The sequence below is a fragment of the Podarcis bocagei genome (genome assembly GCF_964188305.1).
Source record: "Podarcis bocagei genome assembly, chromosome: 14".
Classification (NCBI taxonomy): Eukaryota; Metazoa; Chordata; class Lepidosauria; order Squamata; family Lacertidae; genus Podarcis; species Podarcis bocagei.
The window spans coordinates 41,455,710-41,480,778 of NC_138139.1; the positions used below are offsets into that span (position 1 = coordinate 41,455,710).

At 44.7% G+C, this 25,069-nt stretch overlaps 2 long non-coding RNA genes across 2 annotated transcripts; one reads left to right on the plus strand and one right to left on the minus strand.

Moving 5' to 3' along the window:
• Positions 1–3,387: 3,387 nt before the first annotated feature.
• On the plus strand, positions 3,388–24,989 carry LOC308573136. Its single transcript, XR_014001952.1, has 3 exons — positions 3,388–4,084; positions 4,543–4,605; positions 21,513–24,989. It is a non-coding gene; the product is annotated as an uncharacterized lncRNA (long non-coding RNA).
• On the minus strand, positions 5,653–18,748 carry LOC308573140. Its single transcript, XR_014001956.1, has 3 exons — positions 17,901–18,748; positions 10,677–10,752; positions 5,653–9,104 (listed from the first exon to the last, which is right to left on the minus strand). It is a non-coding gene; the product is annotated as an uncharacterized lncRNA (long non-coding RNA).
• Positions 24,990–25,069: the final 80 nt, after the last annotated feature.

The following is a 25,069-nucleotide window of genomic DNA, read 5'->3' on the forward strand; positions in this document are numbered from 1 at the left end:
GCTAAATACTTGAAATCATCCGTGCTAGGCTTATCTGCTCCTCAGAGGTCACCTAGGATCTTAAACAGCATTTGCTTTTTAGATTTACCTGAAGTACTTGGGTTTTAAATGTGGACAGGGAATTAAAAAGAACAATCCAGATATTTTTTTTCTTTTAAGGCCATTGGTTTTTCTTTTTTTAAAGGAAAATTCACTGATAAAGTAAAGGCTTTTAAACCCCTGCATCTCTACTACTTGACTCTTAAACCGAGATGGAAAATTAGCAGATAATAGGGCTTGTTTTGCCAGTATGCTTGATAGGCTGCAGTCTTGCTGCTTGCGCAAGCAAAGGAAATAACCCCAAATTCCTTGGAAAGCCTGTGGTTGTGCATTACCCACAGTGGATAAATAAATACTACTTTGTTGTGTGTGCTGTTTAACAGGGTAGTTTAATAATTATTTATGCAGTGCAGAGGTGGGCAATATTTAGGACCTCACACAGACACGTACGTGTGAGCACACTCCTCTTTTTTCAGGAAAACCCAAAAGGTTTTTTTTGAAGGAAGAAGACCTCAATTTTTTGATTGACTTGCCAAAGATCCAGGACAACGCACCAGATGTACTGCAGTCCTAACTCTCACACACACAACGTTTAAAAAAAAAACTTCCCTATGCCTTCAGATGGCTTGAGGGTCAGATAACTCCATACCCTCCAACATTTCTCCATGAAAATAGGGCTCTCCTAAGGGAAACCGGACATTCTGGGATTAAATAAGAAACCGAGAGAGCTTCTGTAAATCCAGGACTGTCCCTGGAAAACAGGGTCACTTGGAGAGTCTGAGACATGCAAGAGGAAGAGAGAAGGTACACAATGAGATCTATGAAGTCTGCAATATCTCAAATACCACCTCTCCCAATATGAACCAATTCAAATCCTGCAATCATCATCTGATACCCTTCTGCATGTGCCTCTTCCTCAAGAGGTCTGGAGGGTGGCAACACAAGAACAGGCCTTTTTCTGCACTTTGTTGTTTAGTCGTTTAGTCGTGTCCGACTCTTCGTGACCCCATGGACCACAGCACGCCAGGTACTCCTGTCTTCCACTGCCTCCTGCAGTTGGGTGAAACTCATGTTGTGTGCTGGCCCCGGGGGGGAAAGGTACTAATACCGTAGCCGAAGTTCAGTCCAGAGTCACTAGCAGGGTAGACGAACACTGGATGAGACGCGAGGTCCGAAACAGGGAGCCAGGCAGGGGAACAGGAACGCTGGAAGGGCAGCAGCAGGAAGCCAGGCGGGGAACAGGAACACGGGTAGGTCCGCAGCGGGCAGCTGGGCGAGGAACAGGAACACCGGAGAGTAGTAGCAGGAAGCCGGGCGAGGAACAGGAACACCGGAGAGTCAGGAGCAGGAAGCCGGGCGAGGAACAGGCACACTGGGAGTGCAGATCTAGGTCTGGGTAAAGCAGGTACTCCACAACGACGTTGCTCCCGCAACCTGGGACCGGGCTGCCTGACCTTTATCTTCTTCTAAGGCCGGGGGCGGTCCCGGCCCCCAGGAGCCCCGCCTCTCCTGGCCTTAAGGCGAGCACCCCTCCTGGGAGAGACCAGTTCCCTTCGCCTCTCTGCCCTAAGCCTCTGCAGTTCAGGAGAGGCCGAAGGGTTACTGAGCCCCGGGGGAGGCTCACCTGTAGCCACTGAGTCCTCCAGCACTTCTGGGGCCAGAATGGTCTCACCTGGTGCCTGCCCCTGAGGATCTGGCACAGGTGCAGGCTCCTCAGCATCTAGGAATCCCAGGCCATCACATGTTGGTAGCTTCGAGAACACTGTCCAACCATCTCATCCTCTGTCGTCCCCTTCTCCTTGTGCCCTCCATCTTTCCCAACATCAGGGTATTTTCCAGGGAGTCTTCTCTTCTCATGAGGTGGCCAAAGTATTGGAGCCTCAGCTTCAGGATCTGTCCTTCCAATGAGCACTCAGGGCTGATTTCCTTAAGAACTGAAAGGTTTGATCTTCTTGCAGTCCATGGGACTCTCAAGAGTCTCCTCCAACACATTAATTCAAAAGCATCAATTCTTCGGTGATCAGCCTTCTTTATGGTCCAGCTCTCACTTCCATACATCACTACTGGGAAAACCATAGCTTTAACTATACGGACCTCTCTGCACTAGCAACCCACTTTTGGAGTCCTCTCCCCAGGGAGGCTTGCCTGGCGCACCTTCATTAACAAAACATTCCTTTCCACCCAGGCCTTTGGCTAATTAAACAATATTTGGTCTTCTAAATAGTATATTCCTGCCCATATAGCAGTTCAAAACACGTCAAAGTGCAAGTAGATAAATAGGTACCACTCTGGCGGGAAGGTAAACGGCGTTTCCATGCGCTGCTCTGGTTTGCCAGAAGTGGCCTAGTCATGCTGGCCACATGACCCAGAAGCTGTACACTGACTCTCTCGGCCAATAAAGCAAGATGAGCTCTGCAACCCCAGAGTCGGCCATGACTGGACCTAATGGTCAGGGGTCCCTTTAACTTTACCTTTAAATTGTATATGTTTAGAGGAGTATTCATCGAATCCTAGAATCGTAGAGCAGGAAGGGACCCAAAGGTCATCTAGTCCAACCCCCTGCAATGCAGGAATCTCAGCTAAAGCATCCATGACAGATGGCCATCCAACCTCTGCTTAAAAACCCCCAAGGAGGAGAGTTAAAGCCCTGCCCTGAGTTTCTGCAGAGATGGCTTCTGGGATCTTTGGAAGTTGCAGGAGAAGCCACCCAGCAGAACTGAGAATTAAGGGATATGATGGTTGCTTAAGTTACCTCCATCACCTTAACTATGAGTGAAGGAAGTTGAGGTATAAATAAATAAATCTACTTGTCATAGGAAGAGCACTCTGGACTGAGATCTCTCTTCTTATCACCAACTGCATTTCGTCCATAGCATCTGGTTCTCATTTGGGTCAGCTTCTCTGTCCAGATTGTTAGCAAACTAATGCCATACACCAATACAGAAGCTTGTTCCAAATTCTCCTTGGCTTCACTGGAGAGTTCTTAAGTACTTGACTCCAAGGGTGCTGTTCAGTCCAAGAAGCCCAGCCCTAATTTGAGGCATGGAAAAACTCAGAATGTGTAATGTCCTGTGATCAGACTAATGGCTTTAGTGCTGTGTTGAACCTGCCTGCCAATTTCTCAAAAAGAGATTTCCCCCCATGAAAGAGGTTTCAGTTTTTCTGTCTCCTTCATTTCACTGCTTAAGTGAGTACAAGGTTGAGCTTGTCTTATCATTGCGAGGTAGCTCCCAAGGGAAGGCATTACCTCATGAAACCTTCCCTCACATTTTAACTGAAGCACAGGAAGCCAAGGAGGCTGGCTTAGAGGTCACCGACACACTGCCCTCAGGAGGCACCAATGTGTCTGGCAGTACTTCCTAAGGTGCCCCCTAAAGATCTTGGTTTTAAAAAAATCCCCTCAAAAATTCACAGTGCACAAGAGACAGTTTGCATTTCCTGCTCAGTTCCTGTTTGCTCTGGCTCAGCCTCTTGTCCATTGAGCATGCCCCTTAATCATGTCCACATTTCATTGCATGACAGGGTTGGGCACGAAAAGAGGGAAAGTGCCAAGAGTGTCTCGGTGACTGAGCATGGTGGCAACTGATATAGGTGTCTTTTTCATTTTCTGTCCCTCTTTTTCTGTTCTTTTCGATGTGGCTGCCATTTTGTGTTCAGCCACTCACCAGTGTCAGCCATTTTGTGTACTTCCAAACAGGCCCATCCAGAGCTTAGCCCACCAAGGCCCAGGGCAAATGTACTCAGCTGCCCCCTCCATCTGCATGAGCCTGCTTCCACACACTTACCCATCACCAGCTGCCATTTTGTGTTGTGCCCCAGACCCTGCAGCAGCCATTTGTGACTGGCACCATTGGCGCTTTTTGAAAAAATTCAGATGCGCCTACCGGTTTTCAAAGGGCATTTCCTGGATGCCTCCTTAATTGATGGAGAATGTTTGGGGTGAGGGAACAGAAGAAATCCAACCTAAATCATATGGACAGAAATGTGATGTCTTTTGACTAAGTAATTCACCAAACAAGAGCATGAGTTTCTCCACAGTCAGTGGGTAAGAGAAGAATAATGTGTCTGGACTTAGCATAAATCGCTTTTGTTCAAAACAGGATCATATTTCTTCCCTGTCAGAATCCAAACTTCAATATTTCCACTACAAAACATTACATGTCACTTCCTTCTTGGTTACAATGTCAAAATAAAATAATTTCATGCATGATGAAGAAATCTCACTGCTGTATTCTGCTCTGTGAGAAACTATCATGACGAGGTTTAAGAATGAGTCAAGTACAAAAAGACGAGGCGGCTTTTTATTATTACTGCAGTTCACCTCCACTAAATTTACCTGATGGAAACAACCAGTTATGAAAAACGCTTAATCTAGACATGCTTTTTCTTTTAAAAAGGGGGGTGGGGTGGAGGGAGGGACATGATAGAGGTGCAAAAGATAATGTGTGGAATGAAGAAAGTGGATAATAACAGGATTTTTTTGTTTCCTTTTCTTATTGCTAGGACCCGGGATAAGCCAAGGACAGTAACTGGCATCCCATAGCCCTTGAAGACACACCTGTATACGTAAGCATTCCCTTGAACTTGTAATCTAATTGTTTAAATCAGTTTTTTAATTACTAATTGTTAAGCTTTTGCTGCATTTCTGTGGGTATTTTGCTCTTATTTCATTGCAGGTATTTTAATGCTTTTTATGGAATTGTTCCGCATTTTAATGATGGAAGGATTTCATAGTTGATTTTACCCTTGTAAAATGACTTGGAAGCCATTTTGGCATGCAAAGCAGCATATCAATTAAATGGTTATTATATTTACTGTCGCGTTTATAACCCATCTTTCCTCCGAGGGGCTCAAAGTGGCATACATTCTTTCCCGCCCTCTCTGCTTTATCTTCACAGCAACCCTGCGAGGTAGATGGGCAGACAAAACAGAAGTACTCTTTCACACAGCATGCAGTTAAACCATAGGATGTGTTGTTCCAAGATGTAGCAAGGGAGACCGACTTGGATGGCATTAAAGGGGAATGAGACTAATTCATGGAGGATAAGGCAACCAGTGGCTACTAGCCATGACAGCCATGTAATGCCGCCTCTTCCCATATGAACCAACCCCGGACCCTGCGATCATCATCTGAGGCCTTTCCTGGTGTGTCCCTTCCATGAGAGTCCTGGAAGGCAGCAGCATGAGAAAGGGTCTTTTCTGTGGTGGCTCCCCATTTGTGGGAGGCTCTCCCCAGGGAATCTCGGCAGGCACCTTCATTACATATCTTTCGGCACCAGGCAAAAAACATTCCTCTTCTCCTAGGCCTTTGGCTAATTAAGCTATCTATGACGGCCAGGGGTCCCTTTACGTTTACTATGGCTTTCTAAACTGTGTGGCAGGGAGGCCTATTGTTTTTGTTTGTTACTATATTATGCATTTTTGTGTTTTTATATTGTAAACGACCCTGTGATCTCAGATGAAAGGCAGTATAGAAATTTTATTATTATTATTATTAATAATAATAATACCTAAGTGACAAGCAGCAGGCTTCAAGGAATCCAAGGTTAGCAAAGGTACAGAAATTTGAGGGGGTAAAAAAATGCTACTAGAGGAACCTCAGTGACAGTTCAGTGAGGACTGAGCATGGTCAGTGTCCACAAAATGTTTACTATGTGAGAAGGGGAAGAACAGAATGCAGTGTCAGAAAACTCGTGAATAAGGAGCGCTCTGTTTTGCAGCACGTTGTTGATCTTGAGGTCCAGGGTGCATTCAGACAGCACTTGATTCTATTTCCCCGACATTTCCTTACCTGCTGTTTTTTGTGTTTTGTGTGATGTTTTAAGTGTTTAAAAGTGTAAAAGCCACTTTTAGGAAACGGGTAGAATCTAGTGGAATGAGTAATGCTGTCAACTTGAAAAAACTGCATTGCAATGTCACTTGACAAGATTTTGGGTGGTATCCCAGCATGCATCCTTTCCCACTATTTAAAATTCATCACAACGTGGTGGTTTGTGGATCAAAAGGGCATAGTTCCGTAACACAACTGGTAATGCAGTGTAAAAGGAATGTCTGAAATTGGGACGGGGCACCAGCGTTGGCAACCACTAAGGCCTTGTCCTTGTCTGAAGGCAGCCCCAATTATCACCTCACTAATTTGTCTTCACTTTCGAGTAGCCAGGTGAACTTCTCTCAGCCTCTCTGTTCTTCCTTATGAAAGCATTCTATCCTTTTGGCACGCAGCCTTGATTTAAGAACTCCACTACTTTGATGGATGTGGCCAAGATGATCTTTTGGTGGAACAATGCACGGAAAGAATCCTTACAGAATGCTCCCCTTGTAGCTGGTCCTTTGGCAGCTGATCCTCAGGGACGTGTCACATTTGAAAATGATTGATTATTCATTCGCCTGCACTGCCTTGCATGGAACAGAAGCTTCGACATGAGTTGCTTTCTGGTCCATATAAAACACCACCATCTTGGAATTTAGCACTCATGTCCTGTTTTGAGGCTTCCCATCTGGTTGGTCAATCTGAAAACAGCTTGTTGGACTAGATGGTCCATTGGCCTGATCCCGCAGCCAATCTGATGCCAGCCAGATACCCAACTTTCCCTAGTCCCTAGTCCTTTCTATTTATTTTTTAGTGCCTCAGAAAGGTCAGCACCAAATGCTGGCCATGACCAGACAATAAGCCAGGTGTAGGGAAGTTTTAATCCTGTTCTCCAGATGTTCCTGAACTACAACACCCACCATCCCTGGCTATTGGCCATGCTTGCTGGGGCTGATGGGAGTTGAACAACAACTGGAGGGCCACTGGTTGCAGCAAGATATCGCTGCTAATACATGGAATGCTCAATTAAAATGTAGGCATCTCATTGCACAAAAGCTACAGAGGGAAATGTCACAATTTATGCATAAACTCATATTTCAATTTTTGTATTATTATTTTATTGATGTATACACTGTTTACATACCAAAATGGCCCTTAAGCGGTCTACAACTATAAAATAAATTGCAAAATCCATGCATAATTAAAATACACAATAAAACTGTTCCATCAAAGCATTAAAACAGCCTTAATTAAAATATACAACAAAACAAGCCAGTTAAAAAGCATAACAAATAAAGCAGTTATCGTTTTATTTATCCAGTGGTTTTTAATATATTCAGTTGTTTTGTATTTAGTTTTTTTCTGTAATATGAAATGACTTCTAGACGATTCATAAATGAAATAAATGACAGCAATAAATAAAAGTTTAAAATTCTTAACTCTGCAATTGAACCATGCAGACACAGCCAGGTATATCATCCCTGACCACTGGTCCTGTTAGCTAGGGGTGATGGGAATTGTAGTCCCAAACATCTGGAGGGCTGGTGTTTGCCTATGCCTGCTTTAAGAAAGGGGTTCTGATGAAAATTCATCAGCATTTTAGGGCACGTTTCTTCTGGATTTACCATTGTATCTGCTATTTTACTGGGAGGAGCTATGGTAGCCACTTTTAAATATCTAAAGGGCTGCCACTTGAAAGATGGGGCAAACTTGTTTCCTCCTGCTCTGGAGGGTAGGACCCTCAAGTTAAAAGAAAGGAGATTCCATCTAAGCATCAGAAAGAACTTTCTGACAGCAAAAGCTGTTCAACTTTCATGAGTGGTCATGGATTCTCCTTCCTTGGAGGTTTTTAAGCAGAGGTTGGATGGGCACCTGTCTTGTATGTTCTAGTTGATATTCCTGCATTGCAGGGATTGGATTAGATGAGCCTCTGGGTCCCTTCCAACTCTACAATTCTATGATTCTATGACTCTGTCTTCCAGTGGTGGTCACTCCAATTCCCACCAGCCCCAGCCAGCAGGGTCAATGATCAGGGATTATGGGAGTTGTAGCCCAGAAACATTTAGTATGTTTAACCTGCAGAAGAGATGACTGAGAGGTGATATGATCTGTTGTTGTTGTTTAGTCGTTTATTCGTGTCCGACTCTTCGTGACCCCATGGACCAGAGCACGCCAGGCACTTCTGTCTTCCACTGCCTCCCGCAGTTTGGTCAAACTCATGCTGGTATCTTCGAGAACACTGTCCAACCATCTCGTCCTCTGTCGTCCCCTTCTCCTTGTGCCCTCCATCTTTCCCAGCATCAGGGTCTTTCCCAGGGAGTCTTCTCTTCTCATGAGGTGGCCAAAGTATTGGAGCCTCAGCTTCACGATCTGTCCTTCCAGTGAGCACTCAGGGCTGATTTCCTTCAGAATGGAGAGGTTTGATCTTCTTGCAGTCCATAGGACTCTCAAGAGTCTCCTCCAGCACCATAATTCAAAAGCATCAATTCTTTGGATAGCCATCTTCAAATATCTGAAGGGCTGTCACATGGAACAAGCTTGTTTTCTCCCGCTCCAATGGATTCAAATTACAAGAAAGGAGATTCTGACTAAACATTAGAAATAACTGTCTGATGGTAAGAGCTGTTTGACAGGAGAACCGGCTATGTCATGGAGGTTGGACGGCCATCTGTCAGGGAGACTTTAGCTGTGATAACCCGCATTGCAGGGGTTGGTCTAGATGAACCTTGGGGTCTCTTTGAACTCTATAATTCTATGATCTCAGCAGCCACAGGTTCCTCACTCCTGCTGTATTATATGAAGGGCATGTATGATATCACACTGGTGCTATGGGATCAGTATTGTAGATATAGCCAACAATTATATTTTTTTGGGGGGGGCAGCCTTTGATTAGTGTGGGAAAGAGTTTGGGGAATTTCAAGCGCATTTGTCTGGCCTTTGGCTGATTAGGTCACCATGACCATCTTCCACCATGCAAAATCAGGGCTCAGAAAAGAGGTTGCCTTTGGACATAAACCTTGCAATGTAAATCTGTATCCTTGATTATGACATGCAGTTTGGAAATCCTTGACAGAATACCAGGCTTTTACTGCACTCTTCTTGCCTAACTGATTTCAGCTGTTCATAACAGTTTTGAATGGCATGTGATGATGGCATAAAACTCAACTTAAAAGTGTAGCATGGAAAAGAGCAGCCAGCTCCAGCAGTGATAAGTTGAAATGTGTTTTGCAGAACTGGCTCCCGCAGTTTTCAAAAGCTGACAACAGAAGGGAAAAAATAATAACATTTGAGAGAGGGATGGGTGAATCTGTCAATTTCTGATTCTTTCATATTCTTGTTTTTCCATTTTTAAGCTTGGTTCTCCCCGTTTCCACTTGAGTTCACAAAAACTAATTTTTTTTTTAAGTCCTCGTGGAAGTTCATCAGCAATTTAAGTGTGATTTTTTCCTAATATCCAAATTTTTAATACAATTTGCCCAACATACACATTTTTGTAAGCAATTTCTCCTAATATAATGCATTGTGTGTGTGTGCTCTTTTCACCAGTATATGCATTTTAATGCACATTTACGTTTAATTTACATTTTATTGTAGCAAACGCATTGTTGGCAAAATTCAAAGAAGTGCAAATTTCAAAGAATGAATGTGTTTTGGTCCTCATAAAGTAGGTAGGTTTACCTTTAAATGTGAAGTGAGCTAAACTTCTCCCCCATCTCTAGTTTGGAGAAGGCAGAGACCTGCAATGGAAGCTGGGGCTTCTTCTTTTTGACAGGAACCTGTTTCTCATTTACAAAATGCAAAGTGCTGGGATTCATTCCCCCTGCCCCCAAAGCCATGCCTTCTGACCTAGAGATCTGTATATACCCCAAGCCCCTGCTTTATTGGAGATATTGAATGCCTTGGTATTGATGGGAAATCACTCTGCATATCCTCAGAGGCACTTGTGTTATATCAATACAACATTCCAAGGCTGAACCTTGATCCTAAAAATGTAGCTCATTAGCAAACTGTGGCTCAAATCAATCCCCGATAGTCACTTGTGGTAGCAGGAATATATGCCAGAGGTTTTTGCTTTTGTCTTAAGGGTACTTCAAAAATTGTTCCCAACAGAAATCTATATATTCTCCCCTGATATCTATAATATGATTAATGGAACTGACGTTCAAGAGAGCAGGTTCCCTGGGGGAAACTGTTTCCATGAGAACAGCTCCCAGACTTACATTTTTAAATGTAATTTTTGTATCCTTTTTTTTAAAAAAACTGAGAGCTGCACCGCAAGATTCAGACAAGTGCAAAATCTGAAGGACGGATGTTATGAAACCCACACATTAGTCTGAGAGGTGCGGACCAGGTCAGTTCAAATGGAATTCATGAAGAACAAATCCCCAACTCCCAAAAATAAAAGTCCACATATGTGTGGGTCCCTGTGGTGAGGGAACGGTACTCAAAACATTTCATATATGTATTTAACCAAATTTGTATACTGTTTAGTTGGAATAAAACCTCAAAGCAGTTAATAAAGAACATGCTATGGGGCATTGTTCGCTTTTTAAAAAATTTTGTGTACCTCCCAACTGAACCCAGGCCTTCTGAACTGAACTCCCAGGGTTGAGCCCTCGCTTCCATTAAGGTTTAGTTGCTGGCTAGATAATACTTCGGAGAGCAGAATACTTTTTGTGTGTTTATTTCCCATCATCTGTGCAGTTGTCCCCCCCCCCTTCAAAATATGCGCTGCGCCAGATAGAGATGTCTCCTCAATACTCGTGATGGATGGCTAACCCAAATTACTTTGAGGCATCTGAGTTTTCAAGAACTTCCATTAAGTTACCTCATTTCTTGCCTGTTTGTTCTGCAAGGCAACCCTGGGCAATAAGGCGAAGATTCCTGATCTTCGTAAACATGTCCTAGAGATAAAAAAAGAAATTGTTTCAAAATGCTTCACCCTCCTTTCCTCTGTATCTCCACATGCAATTTCCTCCTTGCCAGGCTTTGAATTCAGTAAACTCTCAGATGTGATTTTCCAAAACTCAAGCCCCTTCTTTTTAAAAGCTTTTAATCATAGCTGCCAAAGACTCATCCCCTGAGGCTGCAATCCTGTACACCAGTGGTTCCCAATTAGCTAAGTTCTGTGGATCCCCTGTTTTTCAAAAGCCAAGCCATGGACCCCCTTCTTTTGAAAATGATGATATCTCTGTAGTAGTTTATGTTGTGTGAATGGTGCCACCATATACCCTCCAACACGTCCCAGCACAAAATCAGGACGTGCATTTTCTGGGCCACAGTCTCACTTGATTCACATGAACCGAAAAATGGGATGGTCTGGACAGTTGATGGGTATGTGCCATGGGCCCTTTGGGGTCCGCAATCCGCCAGGTGGTAACAGCTGCTGTATGCACTTACCTGGGAATATTCCATTGCATTCAATGGGCTTACCTCTGTGTGCACATCTATAAGACTACACTGTCAATCAGAGGGTTCTTCTACTAGGCCATCATAGGAAAGTAAATGGCAGCTTTCAATGCAGCTACGAGCAGTTGCTATATTCTTGGGAGCCATCCTGTTCTTCAGATTTCCAGGTTTAGGGACCGTATGTGCATTATGGTGCTCAAATCAACCTCCATGTGAATCACTAGGCTCTGTAATAAACTTAAAGCATTCAATACTCAATAATGGCTGGTGCCCATTCGACCTGCAGAGGGAGAAGGCAGGGAGCCCAAACAGTAGATGGAGCCAGAGCTGTTGACCACCAGAGCTGACTATAGATTTATCTCCATTCTCCCCCCCTGCTGCTGCCGCCGGAGTGGTACCTATTTATCTACTTGCACTTTGACGTGCTTTCAAACTGCTAGGTTGGCAGGAGCTGGGACCGAGCAACAGGAGCGCACCCTGTCGCGGGGATTCGAACCGCCGACCTTCTGATCGGGAAATCCTAGGCTCTGTGGTTTAACCCACAGCGCCCCCCGCGTCCCTTTTTTGATATGTTTACAACCCACTTTTCTATTCATAGCAGCAACCAATTGGGAGGACCCCCCCCCAACCTACAACAGGGGTGGGGAAGAGATCTGGCAGGCTGGATCCTGAGCTCCTGCTAAACCTGCTGTTGTTGTTTTATTTATACCCCACCCATCTGGCTGGGTTTCCCCAACAACTCTGGGTGGCTTCCAGCACATATAAAAACATAATAAAATGTCAACCATTAAAAACTTCCCGACACAGCTCCATTCTGGCATTTGGAGGTGGGGGGGGGGAGGAATTTCCCAAAGGCAGCAGTGGCAAAGGCTCATCCATCAGATCTTTGACTTGCAACATGCAGCTGGAGCTGGTGAGCAACATCCTTCCCAATGTTTCCTGGCGGCTGGGCTGGAAGAAGGCCTGGGAATGTGCTGCATCGCATAGCACAGGGTGGGGAGCTTTTTCCACCTGGTGGGCCAGATGCTGGTTTTCCCCACCTCCACCAGGCCACTCTGGCCAGTGGGTTGGGGTGCCCACTTGTCCATTGCCTTACATAACCATGGCAGCAGGTGAGCTCAAAGGAAGATCCAAGGCAATCTGAGCAGGGCTTGAAGTCACTGTCCATCAGCTGATTGGCACAGACTGCAAGCCCTGCTTGCACTTAGCAGTCCCTTTTTAGTGTAACTGATCCCAGCAGGCTTGAGGTCACTGCCCATCAGCACTGACTGCAAGCCCTGGGCAGGGGTCAGCTGCACTACAGAGTTTCCCACTGGGAACGCCAAAGCACGGCCGATCCCAGTGGACTTGCTGCCACTGCTGATCAGCTGATGAGCAGTGATAACAAGTCTCCCTTGCCAAGGAATCAACAGGAGTGCCCTTTAAGTTCCCATTGGCACCAGTGGAAGCCTCCCATCAGACCAATAGCAACTTCATGGAGGGAGTGATTTTCAGCAAGATAATGATGCATAGGGAAAGGATGCCCCATCACAACCCTATTCACCACTCCCTCCCCCTACAGTGGCTATTTGAAGAATATAATACCTGAGCACTAAATGCTTCCGTGCATTTAATGTCACATATCATTTTCTGACATGCCCTGATGCTCAAGCTTGCAAGCTCTGGCCTTGATACTGTGCGCTGGAAATTCAGCAGTGCCCATACCCAGCAAACCAGCTGATGATGGACTGATGTGTATTTGACTTCAGACCCAGCAGGGTGAATGTGCATCAGGACTGAAAATTGAACTTTAGTAACACAGGTTTCCAAGCCAACGGCTAGAAGACTTTGTTTATACCCTCTTCTTTCAGTTTCTGATATGTCTAACTGATGCCGCTTTGCAGTCAGAGGGGAGACCATTGGTTGCAAAAATTGGCTAGACACAATAAACTGCTTTATTGTCATTAACTCTCCCCCCTCCCCAACCTCAATATGGGAAGCTTGACAAGAAGGCCATTTATACAGCACATTCCAAGACTTTGCTGCTTGACAATGCACCTTCTCTTCTACCAGAGGCCAATCCATATGGGGAAATGGGGCACTGCCCTATCAACCTCAGCCACCCCCCAACCTGCGTGCCTTCTTACTTCCAACTAGGGTCCAAGAACGAGCACTACCTCAACTTCCTACTCCTTAATCCAAGGGTGACTGATATCAGCTCCAATGTATGGCAAGATCTCATGAGAAGACTTTTTCTGAAGTGGTGGGAGAGCCACGAGAGAACCCCAGTTCAGCTGGACACCTGGAGTAACTTACTGTAGTTTTAAGGCTGTTCAAAGTAGCTAGTCTTCATGAATTTCACTTGTAGTGCTCTGTGTTGGCCCCTAATTCTCCCCCAAAACATAAGAACAGCAGTTCTAACTTAAGGAAGAGATCTTTATTCAGGCTAATAAAAGTATGGGCTCAGCAGCAAGCACAGTGTCTAAAAGTCATGATGCCTAGGTACACGAGTAAGGTGAAACATGCAGAACTGAAAGGATGCAATGAAGATGTCCCAACAATTTGTCATGCTGCTTCCACCAAGCTTTTAGATGTGAGGCAGGGCAAGCTCACTGACTCTCACTGACTTATGATACTACCATGCATGCAAATGCATGTTCTGTCTGGGCTGCTGCGTCTGACCCCTCGGTTCCCAATTTACAATAACTTTTGTTTGCAGTTATGTTGCTCTATCTTCTTCTCCCCTTTCTTGCATTCTCTCACTCACTTGTCCTTTCCTTCCATCTCAGTCTCTTCCAGTCTCATGTTTTCCTTTAGTTCCATCCAAGTTGCATTCACACTCCAAACTAGCCCTTTCTCCTGCAGCATAAATCTGCCAGAATTTATCCTTGTGGTCCTGGAACATCCTCCAAGACCCACTGACGCCACAGTGGTCTCATTCTGGGTTGGGTGGCCTGCAAGGATGACACTTTGATGGCTGCTGAGACCCTTCTCAGACTCTTTCTCTCCTTTGTCAGCTCACAGAAGCCAGCTGCAGCAGTCACTTACCTCCTGTTCTGCCTGCAGCTCTCTATTCACATTTGGGATGACAAAATCTGTCTATTTCTCATCGATGTCATTTTCACACATGTTCGCCTATAAGTCTGTTCCATCTGATTTTCGCATTAACTTCCATTTAAGAAATAATAAAGTCTGGACTGAAATTTTAAAGCATATTTCCCCTACAAAATGCATCTTTCCAAATGCCAGAGCAATTCGAAACTACTCTGACAAGTTAAGCGTCGGAGCACTACTTTGCTAGATTCAGAGAAAGTGACACATTCGGTGAGCAGCTAAGTTCTGATTTGCACATTTAGAGTTGCGAGGTGTGGATTAGGCCAGGTCATTATAGGATTTGCAAAGACAAAATAATCTACACGATTATTTTCAACACACCCACACAAAATAAATTGCAGTCATTGCTCAGTTGTTACGGGGAATCTGAAAGTGTTAAGATAAAAGTTCATTGCTTGCTTTAGGGACTCCTTGATAACACTTTTCAAGTCAGTACATCACTTGCTTTGGGGATTACAAATAACATTTCTCAAGCCAAATTTGCATTGCATAGCTAAAACCTTCTCCCTGTGTACAGGGGACTTTTTGTATGGAGGAACATTCTGGCCTATGAGCCCACAGGCTGATTGACTTCCTAGGAAAGGAAAGGGGAACCTGTGGACATCCAGATGTTCTTGATCTCCAACTCTCATCAGCCCAAACAAGCATACCCAAAGCCTGTCCAACCATCAGGCAGAGTCATACCTAACCCTGACCTGATGCCAAACACTGAGTCATCAGGGGATGAACCAAACATTCCACAGGTCAAGGAGATCTTGAGGGGCAAGCAGGGTCTCTTGTAGGCAGTGTGCCTGGAAATCCCAGGTGTGAGAGAAGCATCCCTGGGTAAGAAACCCTGTCAAATTGCAGTCAAAGGGGCTCAGGGGCTTTTGTGCCACTATCAAAGGTGATGGCAGGGAATTAAAAAGCATTCGTTTTCCTCTCTGAGGTTGTGCTTATATTTATTTATCCCTAGAATAATAGAATTGTAGAGTTGGAAGGGAACCCAAGGGTCATCTAGTCCAACCCCCTGCAATGCAGTAATCTCAACTAAGGGATCCATGACAGATGACCACCCAACCTCTGCTTAAAAACCTCCAGTGATGGAGAGCCCAGAACCTCCTGAGGGAGACCATTCCACTGTCAAACAGCTTTTACTGTCAGAAAGTTCTTCCTGATGTTTAGTCAGAATCTCCTTTCTTGTAACTTGAATCCATTGGTTCAAGTCCTACCCTCCGGAGCAAGAGAAAACAGGCTTGCTCCATCTTCCATGTGACAGCCTTGAGATATTTGAAGATGGTTATCATATCTCCTCTTACTCTCCTCTTTTCTAGGGTAAACAAAGCCAGGTCCTTCAACCATTCCTCATAAGGCTTGGTTGACAGACCCTTGATCATCTTGCTTGCCCTCCTCTGTACACATTCCAGCTTGTCAACATCCTTCTTAAACTGCGGTGCCCAGAACTGGACTCAGGACTCCAAGTAGGGTCTGACCAAGGCAGAATAGAGTAGTACTATTACTTCCCTTGATCTGGACACTGTATATACTTCTAATGATACAGCCTTGAATAGCATTAGATTTCCCCACCCCACCCCACTGTGTAAAGCCATTGTAAATCTCTCCTTCTGACTAAAAGAGAGGCATGCCAGTCATGGAGGACCCCTTTGGGAATGTGGTCCTGTGTCTACAAAAGTCTCCTTCCAAAGATCAAAATGAGAACATTGAACTGGGTCCGGAAGCTGTTATAGTGCTGGCATAATGCCGCTTTCCAAGAGAATACTATGAAGAGGTACCAAGTTGTAGGATTGAGTCACTAATCAGCTTAAAACCCAAAACTTCAACTTATCTAAATAATGCCCTTTGGCTGTGACTGGGCCAAGGACATTTCAAAGTTGACCACATAGAGCAAAAGTGCCTTCAGGGCTCTGTGTTTAGAGATGGCGCTTCTCAGTCAATGATTCTGGGCACTGTGGAAGCTCTAGTCACTTATGAGGAGGCAATGCATCCTTGTTAAAGAGTTCTGGCGATAGAAGGTGAGGGCAATTTGGTGACTTAACAGAATGGCCAAAATGAGAGAGTGGGAATGAAAGCTAGCTATGTATTACAGTGATGCTTTCACGAGGAAATGGACCGTGCATTTAATAGCCCATGTTATGACTAAGCCTATTCTGAGTTGGATGAGACCATAGGCTTGAAATTGTTTTGGATAATCACAGAGTCCTTTCATAGCAACCTTCAAATCCATTTCAGTGGAAGAGCTTGAGGATTAGAGCAGGCTTTGCAACTTTTGAGAATGTCTCTAGAGGATCCTCTAAAACTGGGGTGGGAGACCTTTTTGCAGAGGGCCACATTCCCTTCTGAACAACCTTCTGGGGGCCACTGGCCAGTATTAGGTGGGGCCAGAGGCAAAAGTAGATGGGCGGGGTACAGTCATCATCATCATCATCATCAGTGCTTTTTTTTATACAGAAAAAGGTGCTAGTACTCACCCTGAAGTTGTTAGAGTAAGTACCACACTTTTAATGGAGGGGGGAGGTACCGGTACTGCTTACCCTTGAATACCCTCAGAAAAAAAGCACTGAGATTCATCATCATCATTATCCAATGAAGAAGCTGATATAATGTATAAATCTCCTCTACGGTCTTTGTGCTGGCTTTAAAAGAAATATTGTATTTAAAATACACATATATTAATTGTGCAGTCTCACCACTGGCTGAGAAAGTGTCATGCTTTGGATAACAATTTTTCAAACAAAATTTAACACACTAATTTTCTTGGGATGAAGATCAAGTAGCTTTCCATTCAGGATGTACCTAGAGGGCAACTTGTTCAAGTTAAGCTTATTGAAACAGAAGCAACAGAATGTCAATTTGTGGTCTAACAGCATGTCATATCTGAGAATTGAATAAGCAATTACATGAGGCTAAATTGAATTTATTTCAGTGCCAGATTTGTAGTCCACTTGTTGTTGTTTTTTGTTTTTTGACTGAGATAAAATACTACTCTGTCTATACAGTAAACATGTTCTCAGGTGTCATAATTTTTAAGTTAGCAGCTTTAAAAGTTGGCTGTTTAAAACCTCCCCTTTAAAGTGAGATGTGCTACATGCTCTTTTACTAGACTGCAACCAGTTAAACATCACTGTAGGAAAAAGAGAAACAAGGAACTCTCCTGTGCAAATGAGTTGTAAGCAGAAACAATTACGCGTGTATGGAAAAAGTGGTTTCTGGAGACCCTACAAAATCAAATTGGAGTGATGGCATGGCAGTCCTCAGTTCAGATAAGTTTCATATTCTCTTCTTGCAAATTACATGATCGCCATTGCAGAAGTGATGTCATAGCATTGTCATAGCATCATCAATCAGATTTGGCTCTGTGATGACATCACAGAACCAAATCTAAATGAAGACAGCCACAAGCCCATCAGGTCTGTGTCCCTGCGTCAGTTCTGTCATGCGGAAATGTTGGTGAGTTTCCACGATGATTTTTTAAAATTGCAAACTGATGTGGAAGTGTGGAGAACTGAACTTAGCACTGGAAAAAGGCAAAACTAAAAACAACAACAACAACCTGGAAATAAATTCATCCATCACTCAGCACCTCCTGCAGAATGTGTGGCTGGAACACTGGGTTTGGTCTAGGAGGAAAAACAGACATGAATGAGACAGAGCACCTGGAATTTTGTTGGAGCAGCTCTTGAGAAACATGTGCTAATAAGTAGGAAGAAGAGACAGTGTGTACTTGGGGATCTGTGGCAGAAGCAGTATGTCAGTTTCTGAAAGGATGGGCGCTCGCTGAGTCAGACACGATTACTGGCATTGCCGCAGACCACCAGGATGGATTCTGATGCTGTTTGCTACTCATGTTTAATCTGGCCTAACTCCTTGGAAGGCTGTCCTTTGACATCTCTCTAAATCGGAACACGGTCCTCACACGCCTGGAGGTTCTTAAACAGCTGCCTGGGATTTGTTCTCAGGACCGCACCTTTCGACAGCCACCAAGGCAAACCGAGTAAGATCCTTAAGCTTGCAGCACAATAACAAGATTTTAAATGCTTCTTCACATCTTGCCTCTGAGCTCTCATGTCCGGGCTCCTACCTAGCACATGCAGAGCTAGACTCTGATACTTGGAAGCAGAAAAGGGATCTTTATTTGCGCAAGTAATCGTAGAGCATCGCCAGCAGGTGCCGTGCTCAGGAGTCACGACTCAGGAGCAAAGCGAGGAGCTCAGAACTGGACAGAAGGAGCAGAGAGGCTCTCACAGGTTTCCCCTCCTGGCATGCTTTTGAAGATGAGGCGTGGCATGCTCACTTGTGGCACGTTTCTTGTGCTGTGGGAATACCAGAACCTAAGAAGAACCTGCTGAATCAGGCCAATGGCTTGTCTAGTTCAGCATCCTATTCACTTATATATATATAATTTTTATTAAATTTTGTATTTTACAATTTAGAATACTCATTTAAACATCCTTAAAATACCAGTTACTTCCCTTCTTCTCTTTCCATGGTTCATTTTGCCAATCATAAAATCCTGCATATTTTACACATTTTATTCCATTATTACATCCATCAAAACTGTTGAATTTATCTTAATGCTGCCAACGTTTTCAAGTGTACACAATTTCCCCCCATATACAGTCATACCTCATGTTACGTTTGCTTCATGTTACATTCTTTCAGGTTATGTCCCATGGCGACCCGGAAGTACCAGAAAGGGTTACTTCCAGGTTTTGCCGCTCGCTCATGCGCAGAAGCGCAAAATGACATCACGTGCATGCTCAGAAGCAGCAAATCACAACCCGCGCATGCGCAGACACGCCACTGCGGGTTTCGCTCTTTTCATGTTGCGAAGGGGCCTTCGGAACGGATCCCGTTCGCAACCAGAGGTACCACTGTATTCCATAAACATTTTCCAATCTTCTCTAAACGTATGTTCTTCTTGTTCTCTTATTCTATATGTTAAGTCCGCAAACTGCACATATTCCATCAGCTTCAGTTGCCATTCTTCTTTAGCTGGGACCTCGCTCGTTCTCCAAAGTTCAGCATCCAGTTCTCACAGTGGCCAAGCAGACACCTGTGGGAAACAAGCAAGCAGGACCAGAGTACAACAGCTGTCTGCCCACCTGCAATTCCCAGCAGCTGGTATTCATAGGTGTTGGCTGCAGGTGGGCACTCCCATTGGTGGGTCTGCTCCCATCTGCAAAGGCATTGTCTGGTTCTAGGTGACAAGGCTGCACCCTCCTGATCAGGCCACTTGCTGTTCAGCTCCACATCTTGGCTGATCAAAGCACTCCCCAGGCTTCCCTGGGGAAGATCCTTGCTCCCCCTTCCACAGGGCAAAGAGGGGAGTTTCCTCCTCCTCCAACCCAGGTTCCCCCTCCCAATATTTCTGCCTCCTCTTCCATTGGATCCTGCCAACCCAAATCTGATCCTGAGAGTGTTGGGGGACTCACGGCATCTAATGTGTGTTCACCCATCAGCAGAACTATCATTATATCTGATTTTCAAACCTCATTGCAGATAACTCTCTGCCTTCCCTCTGCAAGAAATCCCTTGAGAATGGACCCCAGCAGTAAGGAACAGAATTTAAAAAAACAACCCAAAGAGGATTTCACCTTCTCAATGCATTTCTCATCTGAAGGGGGTCGGGTGGGGAAGCCAGCTCACATTCTGCTTCTTAATATAGATTAATTTAAATCCAATTGCTGTGCTGCAGGACGGTATAAAAATCAGGCCACCCAGTTTTTATTGCTGGGAAGTGGTTGTGATCCTGGGTAACAACGAAGAAATACAGAGCCGCAAGCAGAATGTTGCTTGCATGTTCCATAGCCCAGCAGTTCTATTCACTGGAGCTAAGGTAGGGCATGGTTCTTACACCAATCAGGCCCTGTTTTTCTTAATCTCACAGCAAAGATTGGAGAAACACAGATTTGTAGAGTTGGAAAGGACTGTGAGGATCATCTAGTCCAACCACTTGCAATATTTGTTTGTTTGTTTGTATGCCTCCCTTATCTCAGGGTGGTTTACAACATAAAACTATAATATAAAAATCACAAAATACGTAATCAAATAAAAACAAAGACAACCCAATAACCCCCCTTTCCAAAATACATTTTAAAAGGGCATCAGATGTCAGTCAGCCAAAGGCCTGGTTAAAAAGGAAAGTTTTTGCCTAGTGCCTAAAGGTGTATAATGAATGTACCAGCAGAACTTCCTTGGGGGAAAGCATTCCACAAATGGGGACCCACCACGGAAAAGGCCTGTTCTCATGTTGCCACCCTCTGGACCTCTCGTGGAGGAGGCACATGAAGAAGGGCCTCAGAGGATGATCTCAGGGTCTGGGTAGGTTCGTATGGAGAGAGGCAGTCGTTGAAGTACTGTCCTGAGACATTTAAGGCTTTAGAGGTCAAAACTCGCACTTTGAATTGGGCCCGGAAACTAATTGGCAGTCAGTGTGCTCTGGCCAGGATCGGTGAAATACGTTCAAACCATCTTTCACCCAACATGGGGCTCGACCCCACAACCCTGAGATTGGAAAAGGCAGTGGTGGAACATGTGCCTTGCATGAAGAAGTTTCCAGGTTCACTCTCCAGCAAGTAGGGCTGGGAGAGACCACCCCTGTGGCAAAAAGTGTGTGTGAAGAGCCCATCGCTGAATTTAGAGAGTGTTCCAATAGGCCAGAGTATATAAGGTCACCTAGTCTCCTAGTACCTGGAGGCAATGCAGGTCTGTGGCACCTTGTTCGAATGTGGTGCAGTGGTTAGAGCACCCTTTCTCAACTTTGGGTCTCTAAATGTTGTTGGACTACAACTCCTATCATTCCTAGGCAGCATGGCCAGTAGTTGGATATGATGGAAATTGGAATCCAACAACAGGCTGGGTTCGAGTGTTGGCCCTGGGAGACTTGGGTTCAAATCCTCACTTGGGCATGAAGCTCATTGAGTGACCTTGGGCTAGTCTAATCTACCTTAATGATTGTTGTGTGGATTAAATGAGGAAGTGGGTGGAAACCATGTATGTCACCATGATCTTCCTGAAGAAAAAAGTAGGATATGAATGCAATAAAGTAAACGAATAAACAGAATAAAAATAGTTTTCCTGTCTTGCTTCATGAACTCCTTGTGAGATTGATCTTGGACTGTTCCATAACCTTGTTTTTGGATTATGTTTTAGACTTGGACAGATTCTCTATGCTTGTGTTTGGCTTGTGAAGACTGATCTTCACCTTGAACCCTACTTTTTTGGGTGTTTTCGTAAAAGACTTTACCCTCTTTGGACTGAACCTCTGGCCCCTGGATCATGACAGGGATGGTAGAAGTTGTCACTCAAAACATCTGGAGAAAACCACGTTGGTGGGGATGCTGCTCTAACCACTGCACTACAGTACACACTAAGAGCTTACATGTGTTCTGAGGCACACTCTTGCCTTTTTCTGGATTCCCCACACCTCCCTGTGTAAAAAGCCCTTCTTTGTTTCTCAGATATGATACTGACCTGTCTGAGAACAGAAGTTCAATTGACCCACAGCTGGCCACAAGATGTTAGGCAAGTCTCCCTGTAACACTCCTCTCAGGCACCCCCATTCTCCTCCCTGTGGAGTTCTAGAAGGAGAACACTAAGACCAAGGAGGAGGGAAGCTATAGGCGGTGCTGACCTCTGGACTGGTTAGGTAAGGAGGTAGGCCTATGGGTGGGTGGGAGGTGGTGGAAGCAGACTGAGGTTGGTGGGGCAGTGCCCCACTGGCCATAGTAGGACCAGCCAGGACTGCGTGTGTGGTGAATATATCATTTCTCCAGGAAGGTAAGATTTGGAAGAAAAGAGCAGGGAGGGGGTATTATTTTGTGAAATAAGCATGCCCTAGAGTGATTGCTCTGTGCTCATAAAACAATTCCATTTTCTAAGTCCCTGACACTAAATCTCATGGTGTAAAAACAAATTGTTTGGAGAAAACCATGGATGTTACAAATCATTCCTGTACAAAGCAAACAAGCTATTTACTGAACATCATAATGCTCCCTTTAAGGTCAAACAAAAAAGTGTGTGTGTGTTTAAAAAACAACAACAGAACTGTTAAGCTCTGCTGTAGATCCCTAAGCTAAACACCCTTGCCTTTAAACAACAAATGTGAAAAATGAAAGGAGCACATATGTGGATTTATATGCACATCTGGCTTTGGGTTCTTTATTTCTAACCTCCAAAGTGAGCCGGCTTCAGAAGGCTGAATTCATATAGAAAATCCATGCCCTACTTGTGATTTATGACGCCACATAACTACTCCAAGATGGTGCGATCCAAAATATCTCGAGGAGGAGTAAGAAGCCCCATAGAGCTCTCAAATGTTCCTACTTGGCATTGAAGGTTTCAAAAACGGCTGAGAGAGAGGCAGGATTAAAGAATCTAGAGACAGTTTTCTAACAATGGCTCACAGCAGGGGGGAGGGAGCCCCGGGCTATCCTGACCTCTATCTGGCACTCGGGCTAGAGAACTTGTTCCGTCTGGGGGCCACATTCCTTTCTGGTTAATCTTCTGGGGTCCACATGCCATGGATGGCTGGGGCCACAGGCAAACGTTGGCATAGCAATGAATACGAATGTTGTCTTTCTACATAGTCTAATTTTTACACGTACCTCTGTCTATCCTCCATCCAGATAAGCATGATCAGAGTCCATCTTCAAATATCTGAAGGGCTGTCACAAGGCAGATGGAGCAAGCTTGTTTTCTGTTGCTCCAGAGGGTGTTGTTGTTGTTGTTGTTGTTGTTGTTGTTGTTGTTGTTGTTGTTATTATTATTATTATTATTATTATTATTATTATTATTATTAAAATTTGTATACCGCCCTTCATCCGCAGATCACTGGGCAGTTCACAACATAAAAATACAAAATGAAAACACAAGGTAGACCCTGAAACCATGAGTAAGAACAGATTCCAACAAAACATTAGGAAGAACTTTCTGGTAGTAAGAGCTTTTTGACAGCAGGATGGGCTGCCTTGGAAGGTGGTGGAATCTCCTTTATTGGAGGTTTCAAAACAGAAGTTGCATGGCCATCTATCAGGGATTCTTTAGCTGTGGTCAGTGCATTGCAGGGGTGGGACTAGATGACCCTTGGTGTCCCTTCCAACTCCATGATTCTAGGATTCTGTCTTGGTTTAAGCTACCTTGCAGAGTTGTTGTCAGGATAAAATTGGTATTGAGAGAGAGAACCAGGTGTGCTGCCTTTTGCTCATAAGAGGAAAGGCAGGGAAAAAAAAATTACAGCAAATAAATTAAAGCAAGTCTGGAGAAACAACATCTAGCACTTGTTTCATAGACCCTTAGTTTCTGAAAGAGAGTTTCTGCGACAAGCAAATCTTCTAAGCACAACAGATGTGTAATATGCTTGTTCTGTTCTTCTAAGAAGTAGCCAGCTGAAACCAAGAGGTACTACAATTTAACATGTTAAGCTTTGTGCCCCAAGCAATTAACAACACTTTTCAACCTGAAATCGGTGTTTTACACATAAGGCGGCTTGTTTTATGTGCAAAACAAAAGTTACAGAAGCACAGCTATTACCCGCCTCCCAAAACGTTATTTTGCTCAGTTCTGTGCGGACAAAATCAAGATTGAAGCATAAGGATGGCCTGGCTTGTGGGAACAGAGCAAGCTGCCTTATACTGGATTAGACCATTGGCACATCTAGCTCAGCTGACTAAACCAATGGCAACCAAGCTAACACCCACAGGATCTATGGCACCCCTGAAGACTTCTAGTGGCACCTATGACTCTGAGATTTCTTTCTTTTTAAAAAAAGTTTCTAGCCTTCCTAGATAGAACCTCACGGGGCAAAATGAACTACCTTGTGAGCAATTTCTGTGAAATGAGAGTGGTGTAGCTACCTTGTATTTTTCCTGGTATTGGGTGGCGCTGTGGGTTAAACCACAGAGCCTAGGACTTGCTGATCAGAAGGTCGGTGGTTCGAATCCCCGCAACAGGGCGAGCTCCCGTTGTTCAGTCCCTGCTCCTGCCAACCTAGCAGTTCAAAAGCACGCCAAAGTGCAAGTAGATAAATAGGTACCACTCCGGCGGGAAGGCAAATGGCGTTTCCGTGCGCTGCTCTGGTTCACCAGAAGCAGCTTAGTCATGCTGGCCACATGATCCGGAAGCTGTACGCCGGCTCCCTCGGCCAATAAAGCGAGATGAGCGCCGCAACCCCAGAGTCGGCCACGACTGGACCTAATGGTCAGGGGTCCCTTTACCTTTACCTTGTGAGCAATTTCTGTGAAATGAGAGTGGTGTAGCTACCTTGTATTTTTCCTGGTATTGAGACATGCTCAGGGCTATTAGATCTAGCTGATTCTTCTCGCCACTCCTCAGCACTCAGCCAGTCCATGACAGCAGCGTTTCAGGCAGGGGCCTCTTGTAGCCGTACCTGGAGACGCCGAGGACTGAACCTGGGACCTTCTGTGTGCAAAACAGATGCTCTGCCAGTGCTCTAGTCTATAGCCCTTTCCCCCAAAGGGCACAAAGAAGATCTGGCTATAAATTACTTTTAAAAATAAGATAGTTGAATGCTAACAAGCACTTGCTTGTTTTTGTTGTCTCGGAGCATCCTCGGCCTTCACCAGCGGGCCTGTGCAATCTACCCTTTGGGTTGTGACTTTTTTGTTAGGTCGATAAAAGTGTGCAGTATAAATATATTATCATTCACTGCACACAGTGCTGCCTTTTCAAATGCTTCCCCCCCCCCCGCCCCCGTTGTTG